At 44.9% G+C, this 19568-nt stretch overlaps 1 long non-coding RNA gene across 13 annotated transcripts in view; it reads right to left on the bottom strand.

Annotated features, from left to right (window-relative positions):
* Positions 1-16347, bottom strand: part of LOC102550999 (uncharacterized) — a 64785-nt gene extending 48438 nt beyond the window's left edge. For 2 of the 13 annotated variants that reach the window (XR_010065019.1, XR_010065020.1), the window contains exons 1-2: positions 12688-13073; positions 10051-10158 (exon numbers count right to left, since the gene is read on the bottom strand). This is a non-coding gene — a long non-coding RNA (uncharacterized LOC102550999). Of the gene's footprint in view, positions 1-1359; positions 6029-8856; positions 9011-10050; positions 10159-12687 lie in introns of all 13 variants that reach the window. The other 11 variants (XR_010065017.1, XR_010065016.1, XR_010065018.1 and 8 more) reach the window with 11 other exon arrangements.
* Positions 16348-19568: the final 3221 nt, after the last annotated feature.

A 19568-nucleotide genomic window follows, 5' to 3' on the forward strand; every position in this document is an offset into this window, starting at 1 on the left:
GTATGAGGAGGTCATGCCAGGGACAGAGGTGGCTGTAGACCATCCTAGGTGATCACAGAAGGATGACACCTGTGAACTGGAACGGCCAGCTCTTCTCTGCTCTGCACACACTGAGGTGACCTCATACCCATTCTCCAAGGCCGTTTGGATACCCTAATCTCTGTGTTCCGGAAGTGGTCACCTCAAGAAATGATAATAAATTTTTAAAAGAAAAGGAATTGTTTTTAGCTTTAAAAAGTGAAGAAAATTATAAAGAAAGGGGGAGGGCTGGAGAGATGGCTCAGTGGTTAAGAGCACTAGCTGCTCTTCCAGAAGTCCTGAGTTCAAATCCCAGCAACCACATGGTGGCTCACAACCATCTGTAATCAGATGCCTTCTACTGGTGTGTCTGAAGACAGCTACAGTGTACTAATAAGTAAATAAATCTTTAAAAAAAATTAAAAAAAAAGAAAGGGGGAAATTCATAAAGAAAGCTAAAAGCAGTCAGGAGTGAGGTCAGTTCAATCACAGACACAGTCACAGAATCCCAGGCCACTTAGAAATCATAGGCCACTCGTATGAATGAGCTTCCTAACAGTCATTGTCAAAAAGAAAATAAAACATGAAAGCTGGCTAGAAGAAAGTCATTCTGTAGGAACATGTCTATCCCTATCAGGAAGACAAGGGCTTCTGAGGTCTCCGAGCCCTCATGTGCAGAATGAGCAAGTGTGGTCCTCATCAAGACTGAGCAGTCAACCTCCTGGCCTGTTTCCCTTAACTCCCCTCAATAAAACCCTGCAATACAATGCTGTGGTCCAACCAGTGAAACCCTGGTAAGTTCTCCAAGGTTAAGCATGGCAGATACAGATGTAGGTTTCTCAAAAGTAGTTACATGATGAATGTGGCCCTCACACTGAGCAAAATCTCTGATCTGGGCTTTATAAGATTTTTTTTTAATGTACAAGTGTTTTGCCCAAATACATTCAAGTATACCGTGTATGAGCTTGGTGTCCCAGAGGTTCAGAGTAAGATGTTTAATGTGCTGGAACTGGAATTATAAACCGTAAGCTTCCATGTAAGTGCTGGGTATTGAACCAGAGTCCTCAGTGAGAGCAGCCAGTGCTCTTAACCACTGGGCCATCTCTCTGGCCCCCCAATTTTATTATTTCTTAAAGAGAAAAGCAAATTTGCATACTAATGGGATAGACACATTTATTTCTGCATAAAGAATTAAATTTTGACTGAATATTTGGTTTTAATATTTCAAAATTATATTATTTATTTATATTTATCTTTCTGTCTTAGGGTTTTACTACTGTGAACAGACACCATGACCAAGGCAACTCTTGTAAAGACAACATTTAGTTGGGGCTGGCTTACAGGTCCAGAGGTTCAGTCCACTATCATCAAGCCAGGAACATGGCAGCATCCAGGCAGGCATGGTGCAGGAGGAGCTGAGAGTTCTACATCTTCATCTGAAGGGTGCTGACAGAATATTGGCTTCCTGGTAGCTAGGATGAAGGTCTTAAGCCACACCCACAGTGACACACCTATTCCAACAAGGCCACACCTTCTAAAAGTGCCACTCCCTGGGCTAAGCATATACAAACCATCATACTTATTTAATATTTATTATTATTGTATATGCATATGTGTGTTCAAGTGCCATGACGCACATGTGGAGGTCAAAGGACAACTTTTGAAAGTTGGTTCTCTCCTTCCACTACAGGATCCAGGAACTGAACTCATGTCATCAGGCCTGTAAACCATTGGTTTTATCCACTGAGCTGTCTTTCCATTGGCCAAATATTGGACATGGCAGAACACAGAGCATAGTTAACATTTTTCAGAGTCATTGATAATTTGATTTTGTAATCACCAATGCTAAGAACACCACTTCATACAAGGTTGCCTTTGTACTATTCCAGATATTGCTAGAAATTATCTCCCAATCCCAAACCAAAATTCATTTAGCAATTTTTTAATGAAACTAGAGCCAAGCACATAAAACAGCAATTGTAAATGCTCTGACACAATATCATACCAAGTTATGCTAATTTGGGGGCAGGAGCATTTGCTGCTTTTCAGAGCTGATTCCAAGCACTCACATGGCTGTTCACAATCATCTGTAACTCCAGTCCCAGGGCATCTAATGCCCTCTTGCCTCCCTTAGTACCAGGCTCACACATAATGCATAGACATACATGCTAACAAAACACTCATACACATAAAATAAAATAGAAAAATAGTGATAAACAAAGAAATATTAATTTGATAGCTAATATTCCGAGGCATGACAATAAGAAAATATTAAAGGCCCTTGTTTCTCACAATTAAATAATTATGTTTCTATTAAAGCAGAAAATTTTGTATGTGCTATAAAAAAAAAGACACTGAAATTTATAACACAGAATAAGCAGTAGTCTCTGAGCTGATGTGTTTCAGGCAACTCTGGCTAGCATTTCATGATTCCAGCATGCAAAGCACTGTCCCATGTTGTGTTCAGAGAAAAGACTACACTGAAGCCACACAATGCAACATGGAGGAGCACTGCCAGGAAGCATCGAATCACTGTGCATTTGGTTTTGAGTAGCAGTTTGGTTTGCAAGTCCCAAAATACTTTTGCCAAAAGTTTCCCAGCCCCACATTCCATTTTAGAACCCCACGCAGAGTCCATGTAAACTCACAACCCACTACTGAAGGAGTCACACTTGTGAGATGACCCTGAGTTCACTTCCCATGACTGAAGACAGATGGCGCACCCTGTGCGCCGACCGCATCATGCCATACACTCGACACCCACACAGACTAAGAGAGAAAAGGAAAAGCCTAGATGGGCCCCAGCATCCCTCTCCGTTTCCTGCTCAGCCAAGACGTGCCCAAGTAAGAAGTCCCAACTGCGTACCACACTGTCCTGCTTTCCCCGGCTCTAATAGACCGTATCCCCTCAAACCATGAGCCAAAAGAAATCCTTCCTCTCTTACCTCTTTTTTTGTCCTGCATTTCTGCCACAACAAAAAGATAAGTAACTAAAATAAGGGAGCCTGAGAAGTCTTCTGGGATGTGGGCAATGTGTGTCAGTTACGTGGGTGCTTTATAAAAATTCTTGTTTATGAAAGTGATACCAGGGGCTCCTCCTCCGAGTCCAGCCCCATAGCCTTTGGGCTTGGACTCATAATCCAGGGTGCCCCTAATTCTTTCCCATTGCCCCTTTCAGTCATTCCTTTTATCCCATCTTTTGTAACATTCCACAAACACGCAGAACAGCTCTCTACCAGGAACCCACAGCTGCCACACTTGGCTGAGGCCCAGAATCACTCTTTGCCAGGGACCCCACACCCTCCACACTTGGCTGGGACCCAGCCATTTCTTCTAGCCCATCTACATTCCTTTGTGACTCCCACCAACCTGCAGAACTGCTCTCTACCAGGGACTCCACAGCTGCCACATTTGGCTGGGACCCAGATTGGGCAATGACAACTAATGACTGGAACACCCACCCAACGAAGGAAAAACCACAAATCTAGTGACTTCAGATACCTAGACCCCAGTACAAAACACAAACATGAAGAATCAAGACATTTGTGACTCCTCCAGAAGCCAGACGCCCTGTTGTAATATGTCCTGGGAAAACCAGTTTAGTTGAAGTACATAATAGAAACTTCCAAATAGCAATTATTCATTTGTTCAAGCACCTTAGAGAGGATATCAATAAATGCTCAATAAAGACCATGAAAACCTAAACAGTTGAATGCAGTAATGGAAAGAATTCAAGATATGAAACCAGAATTTAATAAAGAAGTAGAATCACTAAAGAGAAGCAAAACTGAAACAAAACTTGAAATGAAAAACTCGAGAAGTCAAACAGAAAGCCAAGAGATCAGATCCTGGCTCTACGCTTTTTTTTTTTTTCTTTTCCTTTTTTTCGGAGCTGGGGACGGAACCCAGGGCCTTGCGCTTGCTAGGCAAGCACTCTACCACTGCTGGCTCTACACTTATCAGAGCAGTCTCTGCTTGATGATTAACAATGAGACCCACCCCTGGACAATGTGAAGAGAGGGGCCACTCAGCCCTAAATGGAATGTCTTTACCAAACTCCTCCCTTGAAGCTCAGGGGTCTAGTGGAAAAACTTAAGGAGCCAAAGGTGGTAGTTAACTCCAAGGAAACCAGACACAACAGGACAAAGGCCCACGTGAACAAACAGAGACCATTGCACCTGGGAAAGTGGATACAATGTCTCTACTTGCTGGGGAAAAAAATCAGTTTGTTTGTTTGGTTTTTTTTTTCCAGTGGAGCGACACTAGGTATATCAACCACATTCTAGGGCAGGCCCCATGCCCAGAAGTTGTTGGCCAACACAACTGTCTGTAATATCTGGACCTTTTGTTTTGTTTTTAACTTCACTTTTTGTGTACTATTTATTTTGGTTTGGTATTTTTTTTTCTTGGTCTCATTGGTTTGGTTGTTTTGATTTTCATTTTTTGTAGGAGTCTTTCTTTCTTTCTTTCTTTTTTTTTTCTTTTCTTTTTTTTCAGAGCTGGGGACCGAACCCAGGGCTTTGTGCTTGCTAGGCAAGCGCTCTACCACAACCTGGAGTTGTGTGGGTAACGAGGTGGGGAGGATATTGGAGGAGCTAAGGGAGAAGAAAGAATATGATCAAAATACACTGTATGAAAAAATATAAATGAAAATAATGATTTAAAGAGTGATAGCAGACGGGGTTGGGGATTTGGCTCAGCGGTAGAGTGCTTGCCTAGCAACCGCAAGGCCCTGGGTTCGGTCCTCAGCTCCGAAAAAAAGAAAAGAAAAAAAAAGAGTGATAGCAGACACATTACAGATTTTTAATAATTTATTTGTATTTTGTGAACATTAGTGTGTGTATATTACTGTATGGGTGTCTTATGAAGGTGTCTGATCCTCTGTAACAGGTATTACAGAGAGGTGTGAGCTGCTATGTGGGTGCTGGGAATTGAACTTGGGTCGTCTTTTTTTTTTTTTCTTTTTTTTTTTGGAGCTGGGGACTGAACCCAGGGCCTTGTGCTTGCTAGCCAAGCGCTCTACCACTGAGCTAAATCCCCAACCTAACTTGGGTCCTCTTGAAGAACAACCAATCCCCTTAAGCACTGAGTCATCTCTCCAGCTCCAACATTACAGATTTTGAAATAAAAGCTGTTAGCCAGGTATGTTGGTACACAACTATAATTTTACTAGTTGGGAAGCTGAGGTTAGAGGATCATAAGTTCAAGGCCAGCCTAGACCCTATCTCAAACAAGCAAATTAATATATAAAATAAAATATGATGCCAGGTGTGGTGGTATATGTCATACATATATCCTCACCGTTGGCCCTCAACTTGTTAAGCTGAGGTCCTTTTGAGGGTCAAATGACCCTTTCAAGATATCAGATATCTTGCATATCAGATATGTACATTATAATTCATAACAGTAGCCAAATTACAGTCATGAAGTAGCAATGAAAATAGTGTTGGAGGTCACAACAACATGAGGAACTGTATACATTAAAGGGTCGCAGGATTAGGAAGACAGAATTTCCCAGCTCTTGACAGAGACAGGTTGCTCTCTGAGTTCAAGGATAGCCTGGTCTGCAAAGTGAGTTCCAGGAAAGCCAGGGAGGAAAGCCAGGGTTATACAGAGAAACATTGTCTCAAAAAAGAAAGAAAGAAAGAAAGAAAGAAAGAGAGAGAGAGAGAGAGAGAGAGAGAGAGAGAGAGAGGAAGGAAGGAAGGAAGGAAGGAAGGAAGGAAGGAAGAACATACTGTTTAGGAAGACAGACTCTCTCTCTGCCTAGACTATGGTTAGAATTCCATCAGCAACTGGGTCAGGACTCAGTCAAGACAAGGTTTCTTGTAGCTTCAGAAGCAACAGTCAACTATATCTGGATCAGGGCTCAGACAGTAGCTGCCACCTTGCTCCACAGTTCAGCTTGGCCATTGCTGTTCCAGAGTCTGACCACTTGGTGTCTCCACTTGACAAACTGCTCAACTGTCGCCAGCGCTCACTCTCCACAGCCGTCCAAATCTACCTTGTCCTGAAGTGAAGGTCAGAGGTCTCAGCTCAGAGAAATACGGAGCAATACCAGCAACTGAATTTTGGGGGGCAGCAGAGCTCGCTGGTAGGGAGCTGAGATTCAGTCCCCAGAGAACAGGGGTAGCTATGGGGTCCACAAAGGTCATCTGATTTAGACACTCACCTTGCCCACACAGTTCTGCCCGCCTGAGTCCCCTTTCCTTTCTGTTGTCCTCTAGGATGGACAAGAAAGAAGCAGGGGCTTCGATCATCTTGTAGAGCCTATATTCCCTCAGAGCACACCACATCTGTTGAGTGAAACTCGGACAACAACAACACAGTAGTTACACCATCCTTGCACAATAGAGATGGGTGGGGACTTCCTCTGGGTCTGGGGCATCAATTTCAAAGAACAATTGCAATTGTTCCTTCCGATGCTGGAGGAAGCCTTGGTGGGGTGGGCATGGGCCCCTGAATGGAACGGAGAGCTAAGGGTCTCCGTTGGAGGGTAGACAGTGTTGGTAGCCTAGCTAATGGGCCGGGCACCTGGGCAGTTCCGTTTCCCTTTAAATAGCATAATAAAATGAAGGGGCAGGCTTCCATGTCACCGTTTGATAGGCCCAAGGACCTGGCTCAGGAAAACAGAAAAATAATCCAGCAGCAATTCAGTAGGAACCAACTTGGGCTGCCCTTTCTGGTCTTCACCTCCAGGCACGGTCCCAACTCCCTCCATCAAGCCTAGGCAATGGATGATGGGGAACAAAGCGATCAGCCAACCTGAGGCTTTCTGGGATCAGGAGAAAGACACTTGGGGAAGAGATGGGACATGACGGAAGAATGAGGATGGACAAGCCAAAACTGCAGGCAAGTGTTTCTTAGAGACAGGAGAAGGGACAAAGAGCCTGACAGACTTGGACAGCCATACAGACACAGGCAGCTGAAGACAGAGACCCTCAGAGGATCTTTCCAGACTTATTTTATGGACCACAGAGATGGGACCACTCAGGCAGGCCTTCAAAAGCAGTACTACACGATACCGATACCACCCCAGGCACATCAATCAACACTCCCGAGTGTGCTGTCTCACTAGAGTAGAACAGTACTATCCAACAGATCTTTCTGCAATGGCGTGAGTGTCTAGAGATGGATTTTCCAATATGGCAGCCAGGAGCCACACAGAGTTCTCAGCTTCATATTAAACTGGACAGTCCTAGACATAGACACACACACACACACACACACACACAGAGAGAGAGAGAGAGAGAGAGAGAGTAAGCAAAGCTTACTGTATTCCTTCCCTGACCTTCCTTTGTCTCACACAGAGACCTCATCTCTTTTTTCTTTTTTAATTTTTATTTTAAAGTTTTATTTATTTTATTTATATGTGAGTACACTGTAGGTGTCTTCAGAAGAGAGCATCCTATTGCAGATGGTTGTGAGCCACCATGTGGTTGCTGGGAATCGAACTCAGGACCTCTGGGAGGGCAGTCAGTGCTCTTAACCGCTGAGCCATCTCTCCAGCCCGAGGCCTCATCTCTTACTGTGCCATTAAAGAATGTTGTGGTGGGTTCGACTTTCAGAGGCACCACTCATAAAGACAAATGTGTAAGATACCTTTCGGGGCTAAGAATGTCACTCAGTTGGTACAGTACTTAACTAGCATGCATGAATCCTAGGGTTTGATCCCTAGCACAACATAAAAAGGCATGGTAGTACATGCCTGTAATCCCGGCACTCAGAGACCAGAGTCAAGAAGATCAGAAGTGGGGTTGGGGATTTAGCTCAGTGGTAGAGCGCTTGCCTAGGAAGCGCAAGGCCCTGGGTTCCGTCCCCAGCTCCGAAAAAAAGAACAAAAAAAAAAAGAAGATCAGAAGCTCAAGGTTATCTTTTTTTTAATTGTTTTTTTAAATTTATTTTATTTATGTGAGTACATTGTAGCTGTCTTCAGACACACCAGTAGAGGGCATCCGATCCCATTAGAGATGGTTGTGAGCCACCATGTGGTTGCTGGGATTTGAACTCAGGACCTCAGGAAGAGCAGTCAGTGCTCTTAACCACTAAGCCATCTCTCCAGCCCTCAAGGTTATCTTTGGCTACACAGTCAGTTTAACACCAGCCTGGGCTCCCTAACCCACTGTCTCAAAATAAAATAAGATCACCCCCCACCCACACACACACCATGATTAGATATAATTTCTATCTCCTGGGCCCAAGCTGTCCTGTGGTAAACATGTACTCTAAATAAATGAAGGTTTAACCACAGTCCTGTGGGAGCTTCCCCTTCCTTATTCCCGAGTTCATCTGAGTCTCAGGAGTTTCAGGTATGTGGCTAACACCCATGTTCTTGGGAAAGGAGGTTATGTGTGACCTCGGAGGCCACTGTGCTGGTATCTAGTTCTGATCCATGCTTTCGTCTCTGAGTCCATCTTGTCTCTGGGTTACAGGATTCCTACCACCCCCATAGGGGCAGAGGAGCAAGGCACACCACTCCTCAGAGGCCCACACCACTTGACTCAACTGGTCCCACCTGCTCATAGGCCTCTATACCCCCTGCCCCCAGTAGGTGTAAGAAAGACAGCTAATATTTATCAAACATCCCTTATATTCCTAGGTAGCACTTTAACCCCACTAGCCCAGTTAGTCTCGTCAACATACAGGGATGCATGCTTTGTTATGCCTTCTGATTTTGAGAAACTGAGACAGAAAAGTATAGCAGGTGGAAAAGCCCTAACAGAAAATATATTTCTCTCTCTCTCTCTCTCTCTCTCTCTCTCTCTCTCTCTCTCACACACACACACACACACACACACACACACACACACACACACAGAGAGAGAGAGAGAGATTTACTTATTTGGGGCTGGAGAGATGGCTCAGTGATAGAGTTCTTGCTGCTCTTTCAGAGGTCCCTAGTTTGATTCCCAGCATCCACATGGCGGCTCACAACTATCAGTAACTTCCGTTCCAGGGGATCCAACAGACTCTCACCTAGACTCTTGGATACCTGTGCATGGATGACACACACATATGTATAAGTAAAAATACATCTCTTTCAAGAAATAAAATTTCTCATGAGAGAAGGAGAGATTTGTGTGGAGAAATCAGGTAGAGAAGCTTGACTGACTCCAGTGTCCTTTTTTTAGACTGGGCTATGGGATAATGTAAATGTTCCATGTAATTATTAAAAGCAAAATTGAATTTTAAGTAATCCCTAGAACTTGAAAGCAAAATGAAGCAAAGTACCATTAAATTGATGGTGGAAGTGTTTACAGAGGAATTATTTCAAATTACTTTTAAGCAGAGTGACTTGATTATATATATTCCCACCAGAGTATACCCAAAAGGCAAGAACAAAAAAGTGTTTCTAACCATGAAATGTCCTCAGCCATCATATCATTAATAATATCGTTTTATAGATATCATAAGATAAAGCAAACGAAACTAATGGTATCATTGAAAAACAGGTTTGGGGGCTGGCGAGATGGCTCAGCGGTTAAGAGCACCCGACTGCTCCTCCAGAGGTCATGAGTTCAATTCCCAGCAACCACATGGTGGCTCACAACCATCTGTAAAGAGATCCGATGCCCTCTTCTGGTGTATCTGAAGACAGTTGCAGTGTACTTATATATAATAAATAAATAAATCTTTAAAAAAAAAAAAAAAAAAAACAGGTTTGGGGCCAGCAATATAGCACATTGGGTGAAGCTGTTTGCCACCAAGCTGAATCACCTGAGATCAATTTCTAGGACCCAAATGGGTGAAGAAAATAATTGAATCCTATGACTTTTTCCCTGACCTCTGTATGTTATGGCACACCTGTACGTGTATACACATACACAATGAAAATAAATAAAAACATATTTTTTCTTTTTCTTTTTTCGGAGTTGGGGACCGAACCCAGGGCCTTGGGCTTGCTAGGCAAGCGCTCTACCATTGAGCTAAATCCCCAACCCCCAAAATATATACTTTTTAAAAATCAATTTCTTGGGGTTGGGGATTTAATCTCAGTGACTCAGAAAGCTGCAAGAGAGAATCCAGGCTAACCTGTGCTTCTCAGTGAGACCGGCGAACTACAAGAACCAGAGACAGGGATGGAGATCAGTCCTGGAGTGATTGACCAGACGTGCAAGGCCCCTAAATTCAATCTCAGCACTGCAAAAAGAAAGAAAGAAACAAATCAAAATGTTACATTGAAAGTTAAAGTATCAATTACAGATTCTGGATTGGTTACAATTTCTGATGCTCTGCCCACTGAAAGGGGATAAAAATCCATTTTATTTATTTGTTTGTTTGTTTGTTTGTTTGTTTTTTGAGACAAAGTCTCTGTGGAGCTCTGGGTGGCCTAGAACTAACTCTGTAGACCAGGCTGGCCTCAAGCTCACAGAGATCCACGCTCCAAGTGCTGGAATTAAAGGCATGTACCACCACACCCACCTTCTTTTGGTTGCTGTTTTAAGACAGAGTTTCTTTGTGTAACAGCCGTGGCTGTCCTAGAACTCACTCTGTAGACCAGGCTGGCTTCAAACTTGCCAAGATCTGCCTGCCTCTCTACTTCTTATGAGCTGGGATTAAAGATGTTCACCACCAAGTCTGGTTCTTAGTTTATTTTAAGACCTATTTCTACCTGCATGTATGTAATTGTACATGAATGCATGTGAATGTGGGGGCCAGAAGAGGGTGTCAGATCCCCTGGAGCTGGAGTTAGGAAATTGTTGAGAGTTCCCTGATGAGGATGCTAGGACTCGAACTCAGGTCCTCTGAAAGAGCAGCAAGTGGTCTTAACCATGGAGCCATTCCTTCAGTCCCCCAACTCCCCTTTTTATTGCCAAAAAGTTCTTGTTGTTAACATGGTGTGGATGTACCTACCGGTCTGGACCCACCCAGTAAGTAAGGACGATTGGTTAAAGCCCACTGGTTAGAAGAAGGCACATGTCTATAATCCTAGCCCTTGGGTGGACTCTACCAGGAAGATCAAGGATTCTAGACCACCCTCAGCTACATCCCTAGTTTGAGGCCGGCCTAAAGTATGAAAGACCCTTTCTTTAAAAAAATAAAACAGTAGGGCTGGAGAGATGGCTCAGAGGAGCACTGACTGCTCTTCAGAGGTCCTGAGTTCAATTCCCAGGAACCACGTGGTGGCTCACAACCATCTGTAACGGGATCAGATGCCCTCTTCAGATGGTGTCTGTGTCTGCAGTGTACTCATACACATAAAAATAGTTAAATCTTTAAAACAACAACAAAAGGCCAGTAGCTAGGCATCAGGGAGGCAGAGGCAGGTGAATCTCTCTATGAGTTTTGAGGCCAGCCTGGTCTACAGAGCAAGTTCCAAGACAGCCAGGGCTGCACAGGGTTTTAAAAAAAGAAAAACAAAAAAACAAAAAAAACAAAAAACAAAAAAAACCCAAAAACCGGACAACAAACGAAACAACTACCAATCACCAAAGGCAAACAAAGGCTCAAAGGCCAGAGTGGCCAGGCCTGGTTCTTGTTGAGGGCAAGCAACAAAGGCCAATGCTTTCAATTCTGGTTAAATAGAAAAGAAGGGCTGAGCTGTGTTGGTAAAACTTGAAGACAGATGATGCGGGGTTGAAGGAAGGGGAGGAGAAAGGGGGAAGAAAAGGGGGTCTGGCTTTCTAGTTTGGGCAGTTAAGTAGACAGATGGTGGTGGCATTCACTGGCTGAGAAGGGAAGCGAAGAAGAAAAACAGGTCTGAAAAGTTCAGCTTTGGAGCTGAGGTTGTGAGGGGTCCCTGAGCGATGTCTAGGGCCCAGACCTCTTTTCTGCTCATCCACCAAAATCTGGGTGGAGTACTCCCAACTCGGAAGCCGATGTATATATATTTCCTCCCTTTGACTAGAACAATTCTCCCCATGCTACCCCCAAGTTGGCCACCTGACATTCGGATCTCAGGTCAAATGTCACCTAAACAGAAACTCCTTCCCCAGGATCCAAGCTACAGTCAGAACAGTTAAAGGCTCACATTGTTCTAATTTCATCTCGACGGTATTACATAAAATCAACTTCAAGGGGAAGGGAAGGAGAGAGGAAACACTGGTTAACAAACACAAAACTGGAGTTAGAGGGAAAGAATGCGTCCTCATTACTATAGGGTCACTATAATTAACAATAGCTCAAATATTTAAATACTGTTAGAGGACTCCGCTGGTAAAGAGTTTGTGTACACTCTTGGTGACCTGAATTCCTCCCTCAGAACCTATGAAAGCTTAAAGGGGAGGAGAATTGACTCCACTAAGATGTACCCACAGGTGCATCATGCACATACACACGATAATAATAGATACATAATTGAATTAAAAGATAAAAACAAAAAGGAGGGCTCCTGAGTACTGATCGATATCAATACAAGGTTGATATCTGGCGAGCAACCACGTGTGTGCACGCGCGCACACAGACACAGACACAGACAGACACACACGTGGGGGGGCAGGAGGAGGGCATGATAAGAAAGAGGAGAACAAAAAGGAGGAGAAGAAAAGATTTTTAATATTCTCATTTAAAAAAAAAGTTTTGAAGGGATTTCCTAATTACCCTGATTGAATACATACATAGAATTCATACCACTGCAAGCATCAATCACAAAAAAAAAAAAAAAAAAAATCTTAAAGCTTCCAGAAACTCATTACACGTAACAGTGAACAGTGAACATTCATTTCTCACCCGTGGGTTAGCTGGGTCGGGCTGGCCTCCGAGCTTTGGGTCACACACAGCTGTCTCCCTTGTCTGCTCCTTCTTTGTCCGGCTGAAGGACTCCCGCTATCTGGTATTCTCATGGCCAAGGACAATTGCTCAAGAGGTGGGAAAGGGGAGGCTCAGCGACTCCGGAGCTGGCTGCTGCCGCTTCCGCCTGTATTCTGTCTCCAGCAAGTCACATGGCTAAATCTAATATCAACAGAGTGAGGAAATTCTATCCCTCTCCAAGTGGGGAGGGCTAGGCAAGTAAATGTTTGCTGAGCAAATAATATGTCTACCAAATGACCCCATTTTACGCCCCCCCCCCAAAGATAGACGCTATACAGAGCAATCTATTCCTTAGGAAACGCCATCTTCTATGAATGAGTGAATGAATGAATGAACGGAGAAGATGTGCCTTTTAAGGCCAAGGGGACTCTCTTCACGCTTCAAATGAGGAACATGGGAATCACAGAAGGAAGTGACCGGCCCCAAGGCCATGGAAACCAGCCTGTCTGACTCCTTCTGCTCTGTTCCCTACATAGAAGGAATTAGGCAGAAAAAAAAAATGCTACTTTCGTGATAATCACGGCCCTATGACTCACCCTGTCCTCTCACCGAGGCTTAGTACCCGTTCGGCGAGTAAAGTCCTCTGCTGATTCAGTTTCAGATCTCTGTCTGACTCCAGGTGACTCTTTGATTCATCATTTCCAGTTTTCCAAGTCCCAAATGTTAAGAGTATGTTGAATGAGTGAGTCACTGAACTGCGAGATTCTTATTACCTCTTAAGTGTTCTGTGAATTCTGTGGTCTCTCCCACCTGGGCCCACGGCTGAGGTACAGACGTTAGCGAACCGGAAGTATCAAACACACACAGTGAGCCCAAAAGTGAGAGGCAGAGGCATCGGGGACGTTTCAAAAGGGGCATGCTTCAAGTCAGCGACTCTTTTGAAGTGGGGTTGCTTAAGACTTTAAACTGCCTTCGGGGTTGCGTGCCGTGTCGTGTGAATGGCCTGCTTCTATAGGTGTGAGCACAGGAATGTCTCTGCTTGCATAGGCTGCCATTGGAAATGGGTGTGACCTGTGGATCCAATGGGTATTTCCCATCTGGAAATATTTTCAAGTTTATACTAGCGTGCAAAAAGCAATTACTTGCTCGTTGGTTGGGAAACTCTCGAAAATCCTCCTCCTCCTCCTCTGGAGTCGCCTCCTACACGTTTGCCTGAAGCCTGTTTTCAGAAACACTGAGTCAATTTCTAACCGCTCCTTCCTTCAGTGGCCCAGGCGGCAAGCGCCTACCCCGTGCCAAGTGCTGAGGGAGCCACCAGGGTGACAGGTGGTGGCCAAAGCTGGCTAGGCCCACATTCATCCCATAGTTGACATACATGGCACCGGACCACGAGCCAGACAGCGCGCTAAGTGCTCCTCGTGGATTATCGCGTTTAATCCTCGCAACGAGCCGATGAGGTAGGTGCTATGATTACCCTGCTTTTATAGCTCTGGAAACCAAAGTGCAGAGAGGCGAAGGAAGTTGCCCAAGGTCACGTAACTAGCAGATGGCAGAGCTGACATTTGACTCCCCCGAGTCTCTCTAAACGGCTTCCCCTACGCCGCCTCCTGTTAAGAACTTGCCCACATTCCTGGGCCGCTAAGAGGTAGGGCGAGAAATCACCGCAGAAATGCTCGTGACCACGCAAGATCTGCCCAGAACACAAAATCACCCTTTCTCTCTTCCAACCTTTCTCATTCCTGGAGGCTACGCTTGCACGCCGGTGACTTTGGGGAGCCACTCTGAGCCTTCTCTTTTCATGGCAACAAAGGGGAACTGCCTTACCCTAAGATGTTGCAGGGGGGCTTGTTTTAGAAGATGGCTTCTCCTATTAAACATGAGAGATACTCATTTAAGATGTGCCTGTGCTTCCTGGTTTCTAGGAATTGGGTGCAGCTAGCTAGCCAAGTGGTTCCAGAGTGAATCCGTCCAACAGTCTCTGTAACTAGTGATGTGTTGGGGTAGGGCGGATAGGAGCAGGAAAAAGGCCAGAGACATGCACTAGGTGAAATGTCAAGGGTTGAAACGTGCCCACAAAACTCAATTGAAGGAACAGTGGAATAAACAGTCCCCAGAAGGAGGCAGCTTGGTTCGTCATCTTTCCTGTTTTTTCCAGCTTGGCCTGGTTCCAAAACCTCATCTTAGTCTTGTCAGGACTTTGGCCCTCTGCCCCAGGAAGGAGCCGCCAGGAGGCTTGACATGAGCCAAGTTTTCAAGGAAGTGATGCCTTTTGTGGGTCAAGAGAAATCGAGCAGCTTTCTGGAAGGGAGATGATGGCGAGAACAAAACAGGCAAGGGCCCAGCTAGCCAACTGCAGCCAGCGCAGAAGCTAAGGTTTAGAATGAAGCAAGGTTTACTGATGGCCTCCCTGCCCGAGCTGGGGGGCAACAGTACTGGGGTACTGTGGACTGCATATACTGGCTGTTCACCCACTCTTTAGGGCAGAGCAAAACTTCTCTCCTCATTCCCTACAAGTTCTTCCAGAAACATCTCCGCCTGCCTGCACTGAGGACTTTAGAACACAGGTGTGGATGGATCCCATAGGACGCCATGGCTGTAGAGACATTAGGGCAAAGGCTTTAGCTCTTTTTTTTTTTTCCTTTTATTTCCTGTTATGATAATAGATCCGGACAAAAGCAACTTAAAGAAGTGTTTGCTCTGTTGGGGGCTCACCGTTTGAGGGTACACAGTCCACCTTAGCAGGGGAAATCCAGGAGCAGAAGAGTAAGCCAGCTGGATACCTTGTGTCAGCAGTCGATGGTCAAAAAGCAGAGAGGAACGTGTTTCGTCTCTTTCTCCTTTTAATAATGGCCAGGATCCCATTCCGGATCATGGTACCCACCCACCCTGGGCAGGTCTTCCCCACTCTGTTAACCAAATCAAGAGAATCCCTCCCAAGCGTGCCCAGAGGCCTGTCTGCAGATGAATTCTAGATCTCATCAAAGATAACAACTGAAATGAACCACCACAGTGATGAGACTGACAGTTAGCGCCTCCCAGGTACCTAGTGCATGTCGGTGCACTACCAGACACCCTATCATTTCACTAGCCCCAAGAAGATCACGCCCCCATTTTGTAGATGACTCACCTGGAGGAAACAGTTTCCTTTTCAACTCGACCCATTACTGTTTCCCAAGCCCTAGACCAGGCTAGCCACTTTAGCTTGGGCATGCCCATTTAAGTGCCCTCATATTTCTGAAACTCTGAGCCGTCCTGAACCTAGCATCCTCCCCTGCCACAAATTTCTGGTTCCTAATCACAGCATTCACACTCGGAGCCAAGATCATCAGCCTTCATCTGCCTGTCTCCAAGTAGCAGCCTGGACCACGAGTCCAACATCTGACTCTCTCCCAGCCACAGGCTGTTCTTTGCTCTGAGATTTGTGGCATAGTTCGAAATTCGTGTTAGCGAAATTAATTTTAATAACATTTAAACCCCAAATTTCAAAAAAAAAGGTTATTATTTCAGCATGTAATTAATGCAAAAGTTGACATTTTGGGGCTGGAGACAGGCTGTTCTCATAAAAGACTTGGGTTTAGTTTTTAGAACCCACATGACAGCTCACAACCATCGTTTCACAGGATCCTATACTCTCTCCTGGCCTCTTCAGAGACTGTATGTACATAGGACATAGACATATATGCAGGCAAATCAGCCATATACATGCAATAAAAATAAATAAACCGGGGTTGGGGATTTAGCTCAGTGGTAGAGCGCTTGCCTAGGAAGCGCAAGGCCCTGGGTTCGATCCCCAGCTCCGAAAAAAAGAACCAAAAAAAAAAAAATAAACAAATCTTTTAAGAATTATTGACACTTTCTTTTCTTTTTTTTTTTTTTAAAGATTTATTTATTTATTATATATAAGTACACTGTAGCTGTCTTCAGATACACCAGAAGAGGGCATCAGAACTCTTTACAGATGGTTGTGAGCCACCATGTGGTTGCTGGGAATTGAACTCGTGACCTCTGGAAGAGCAGTCGGGTGCTCTTAACCGCTGAGCCATCTCTCCAGCCCGACACTTTATTTTCATACTAAGACTTGGAAGTCTGGTGAGTATCTTGTACTCATAGCTCATCTTGATTCGGACAATCTAGTAACAAACATCAGAAGCCAGTGGCCCCCAGATTTAACAACACATCTTTAAAGAATATTTAAAGCTCTTTCCTGTTCTCGGGGACTGTAAATCTGAGAAAAATTCTAGACATTCTGCAGGGGGAGAAAGGTAGCTTAAGTCAAATAAGTATTGAAAATAGTAACAATGTGAAACCAAGTTTTCTACTTTAAGGATCTCCCAGAGGCCACTCTGTGCTCATGTAAAATGTGACACTAGAAACAGAATGGAAATCATGTAACATTTCCCTCAGGGTATCTGAGCTCAGAGCTCAGCTTTCAGAAAACATTTCTGGGGACTGGTGTCCAGAGGAGTATACTGTTGCAAAGGTTGTTTGGAAGACATATTTGACACAGGTGGTCTGAGGATCCCTACAGGAAGAACCACGGTGGGTGTCTGGGTACTCGAAACATGACTACTGCATTGACATACTCTGGGAAGATTAAGAGGAGAGGATTGGAAGTGGTTTGCAAAAGTAGAAAGAAAGAAAGAAAGAAAGAAAGAAAGAAAGAAAGAAAGAAAGAGAGAAAGAAAAGAGGGGGGAGGGGAGGGGGAGGGGAGGGGGAGGAGAGGGGGGAGGGGAGGGGAGGGGAGGGGGAGGGGAGGGGGAGAGAGGGAGGGGGAGGGGAGGGGGAGAGAGGGAGGGGGAGGGGAGGGGGGAGGGGAGGGGAGGGGAGGGGGAGGGGAGGGGGAGAGAGGGAGGGGGAGGGGAGGGGGAGAGAGGGAGGGGGAGGGGAGGGGGAGAGAGGGAGGGGGAGGGGAGGGGGAGGGGAGGGGAGGGGGAGGAGGAGAGGGAGAGCCAGGCATGATGGTATGCTTTTAATCACTCCTTTAATCACACTTCTTTGATCTCTGTGAGTTCGAGGCCAGTCTGGTCTACAAAGTGAATTCCTGGATAGCTTGGGGTTTTTTTTTATACAGAGAAACCCTGTCTCTGAAACAAACAAACAAACAAACAAACAAAACCAAACAAATAACAAGGAGAACAAGAAAGAAAGGGGTGTATGTGCTGCTGCTGCTGCTGGTGGTGGTAGTAGTGATGGTGGGATGGTGGTGGTGGTTGGTGTGTGTGTGTGTGTGTGTGTGTGTGTGTGTGTGTGTGTGTGTAAACTGTTTAAAACTAAAATGAGAGGCTTGGGAAATAGCTCTAGTGATAGGATTTTTTTTTTTTAAAATAAGAGGGATAAAGGGCTGACTGTATAAGCATGAGGATTTGAATTCCCAGTTCTCATGTAAAAAGCCAGACATGCAGCACGTATCTGTAATCCAATTATTGGAGAAAGGAATAGGAGTCTAGAGTACTAGGCAGACAGTAGAGCTGAATGGGTGAGCTCTGGATTCAGTAAGAGACTATCACAAATAATAAGGTGGAGAGTGAATGTTATGTTGACCTCTGGCCTCCATGCACACACATATGCATACACAAAGATGAACCTATACACAACACACACACACACACACACACCACTAGGACTGGAGGAAGGAAGAGCATAAGAGCACTTGCTGCTCTCCCAGAAGACCCAGGTTCTAGTCCCAGCATCCATAATGGCACGTCACAACCATCTATAACTCTAGTTCCAGGAATTCCAAGGCCCCTTCTGGCTCTTACGGCACCACATATGTATGTGGCACACAGACATATGGTCAAAACACTCATACATTTTAAAAAAAATGAAAATAAAACAACCTAAACCAAGTTACCAGAGTAGTCTTGTGAGGTGAAGATTTTTCTCATCATTAAGAGTAATCAAGGACCGGTTCTGGTGGCGCAGGCCGGTAGGATGTGCTGAAGAGGCTGAGGCAGGTGGATCTGAGTTCGAGGCCATCTTGGTCTACACCTTTAAAAAAAAAAAAAAGAGTAATCAAGGGGCTGGAGAGATGGCTCAGTGGTTAAGAGCACTGACTGCTCTTCCAGAGGTCCTGAGTTCAATTCCCAGCAACCACATGGTGGCTCCCAACCATTTGTAATGAGATCTGATGCCCTCTTCTGGTGTGTATGAAGACAGCAACAATGTATTCACATACATGAAATAAATAAATCTTAAAAAAAAAAAAAGCATAGTCAAAGCCAAGTGCTTTGCCAGGTAGGTAGGAAGCTCTTTCCAGAGCCTCTAGTTTCCCTTGGTTGGGGAATAAAAGCAGTAGTGGGGAGAGAGCTTCAACATCAGAGGAAATGACCAGACATGGCCTGGGCCCTCTCTTAAAAACACGGTATGTGTTGGGTGTGGAGGCACCATGAGCACATGTTTTCATCTGAGCACTCAGGAGGCAGAGGCAGATAGATTTTTGAGGTCAGCCAGGTCTACAGACTGAGCTCCAGGATAGTCAGAGTTCTACAAAGACCTTGCCTAAAAAAGCAAAAACAAAACAAAACACCAAGAAGCTGGGCAAGATGATGTTTCTTTTGAAACTACACTGGTGGGACCAAACCAGGCAAGACCCATCTCTACTTTGGAAGTTTTCAGAACGGTGGCCACCCCTGCAGTTTTGTGGTAGGGGGAAACGGGGATGGGGTGGGGTGAGGAGAGGACTCTTTAAGTACTGGCAATGTTTAACTTTTTGACTACGTATAGGTCATGCAGGGATATTCAGTCTGTCAAAATTATCACATTGTACATTGTGTGTGTGTGTGTGTGTGTGTGTGTTTGTGTGTGTATACATGTGTGTAGGTATAGGCATAGGTGCATGTGTGCCCCAGAACATCAGAGG

This window comes from Rattus norvegicus, chromosome 3 (genome assembly GCF_036323735.1).
Source record: "Rattus norvegicus strain BN/NHsdMcwi chromosome 3, GRCr8, whole genome shotgun sequence".
Taxonomy (NCBI): domain Eukaryota; kingdom Metazoa; phylum Chordata; class Mammalia; order Rodentia; family Muridae; genus Rattus; species Rattus norvegicus.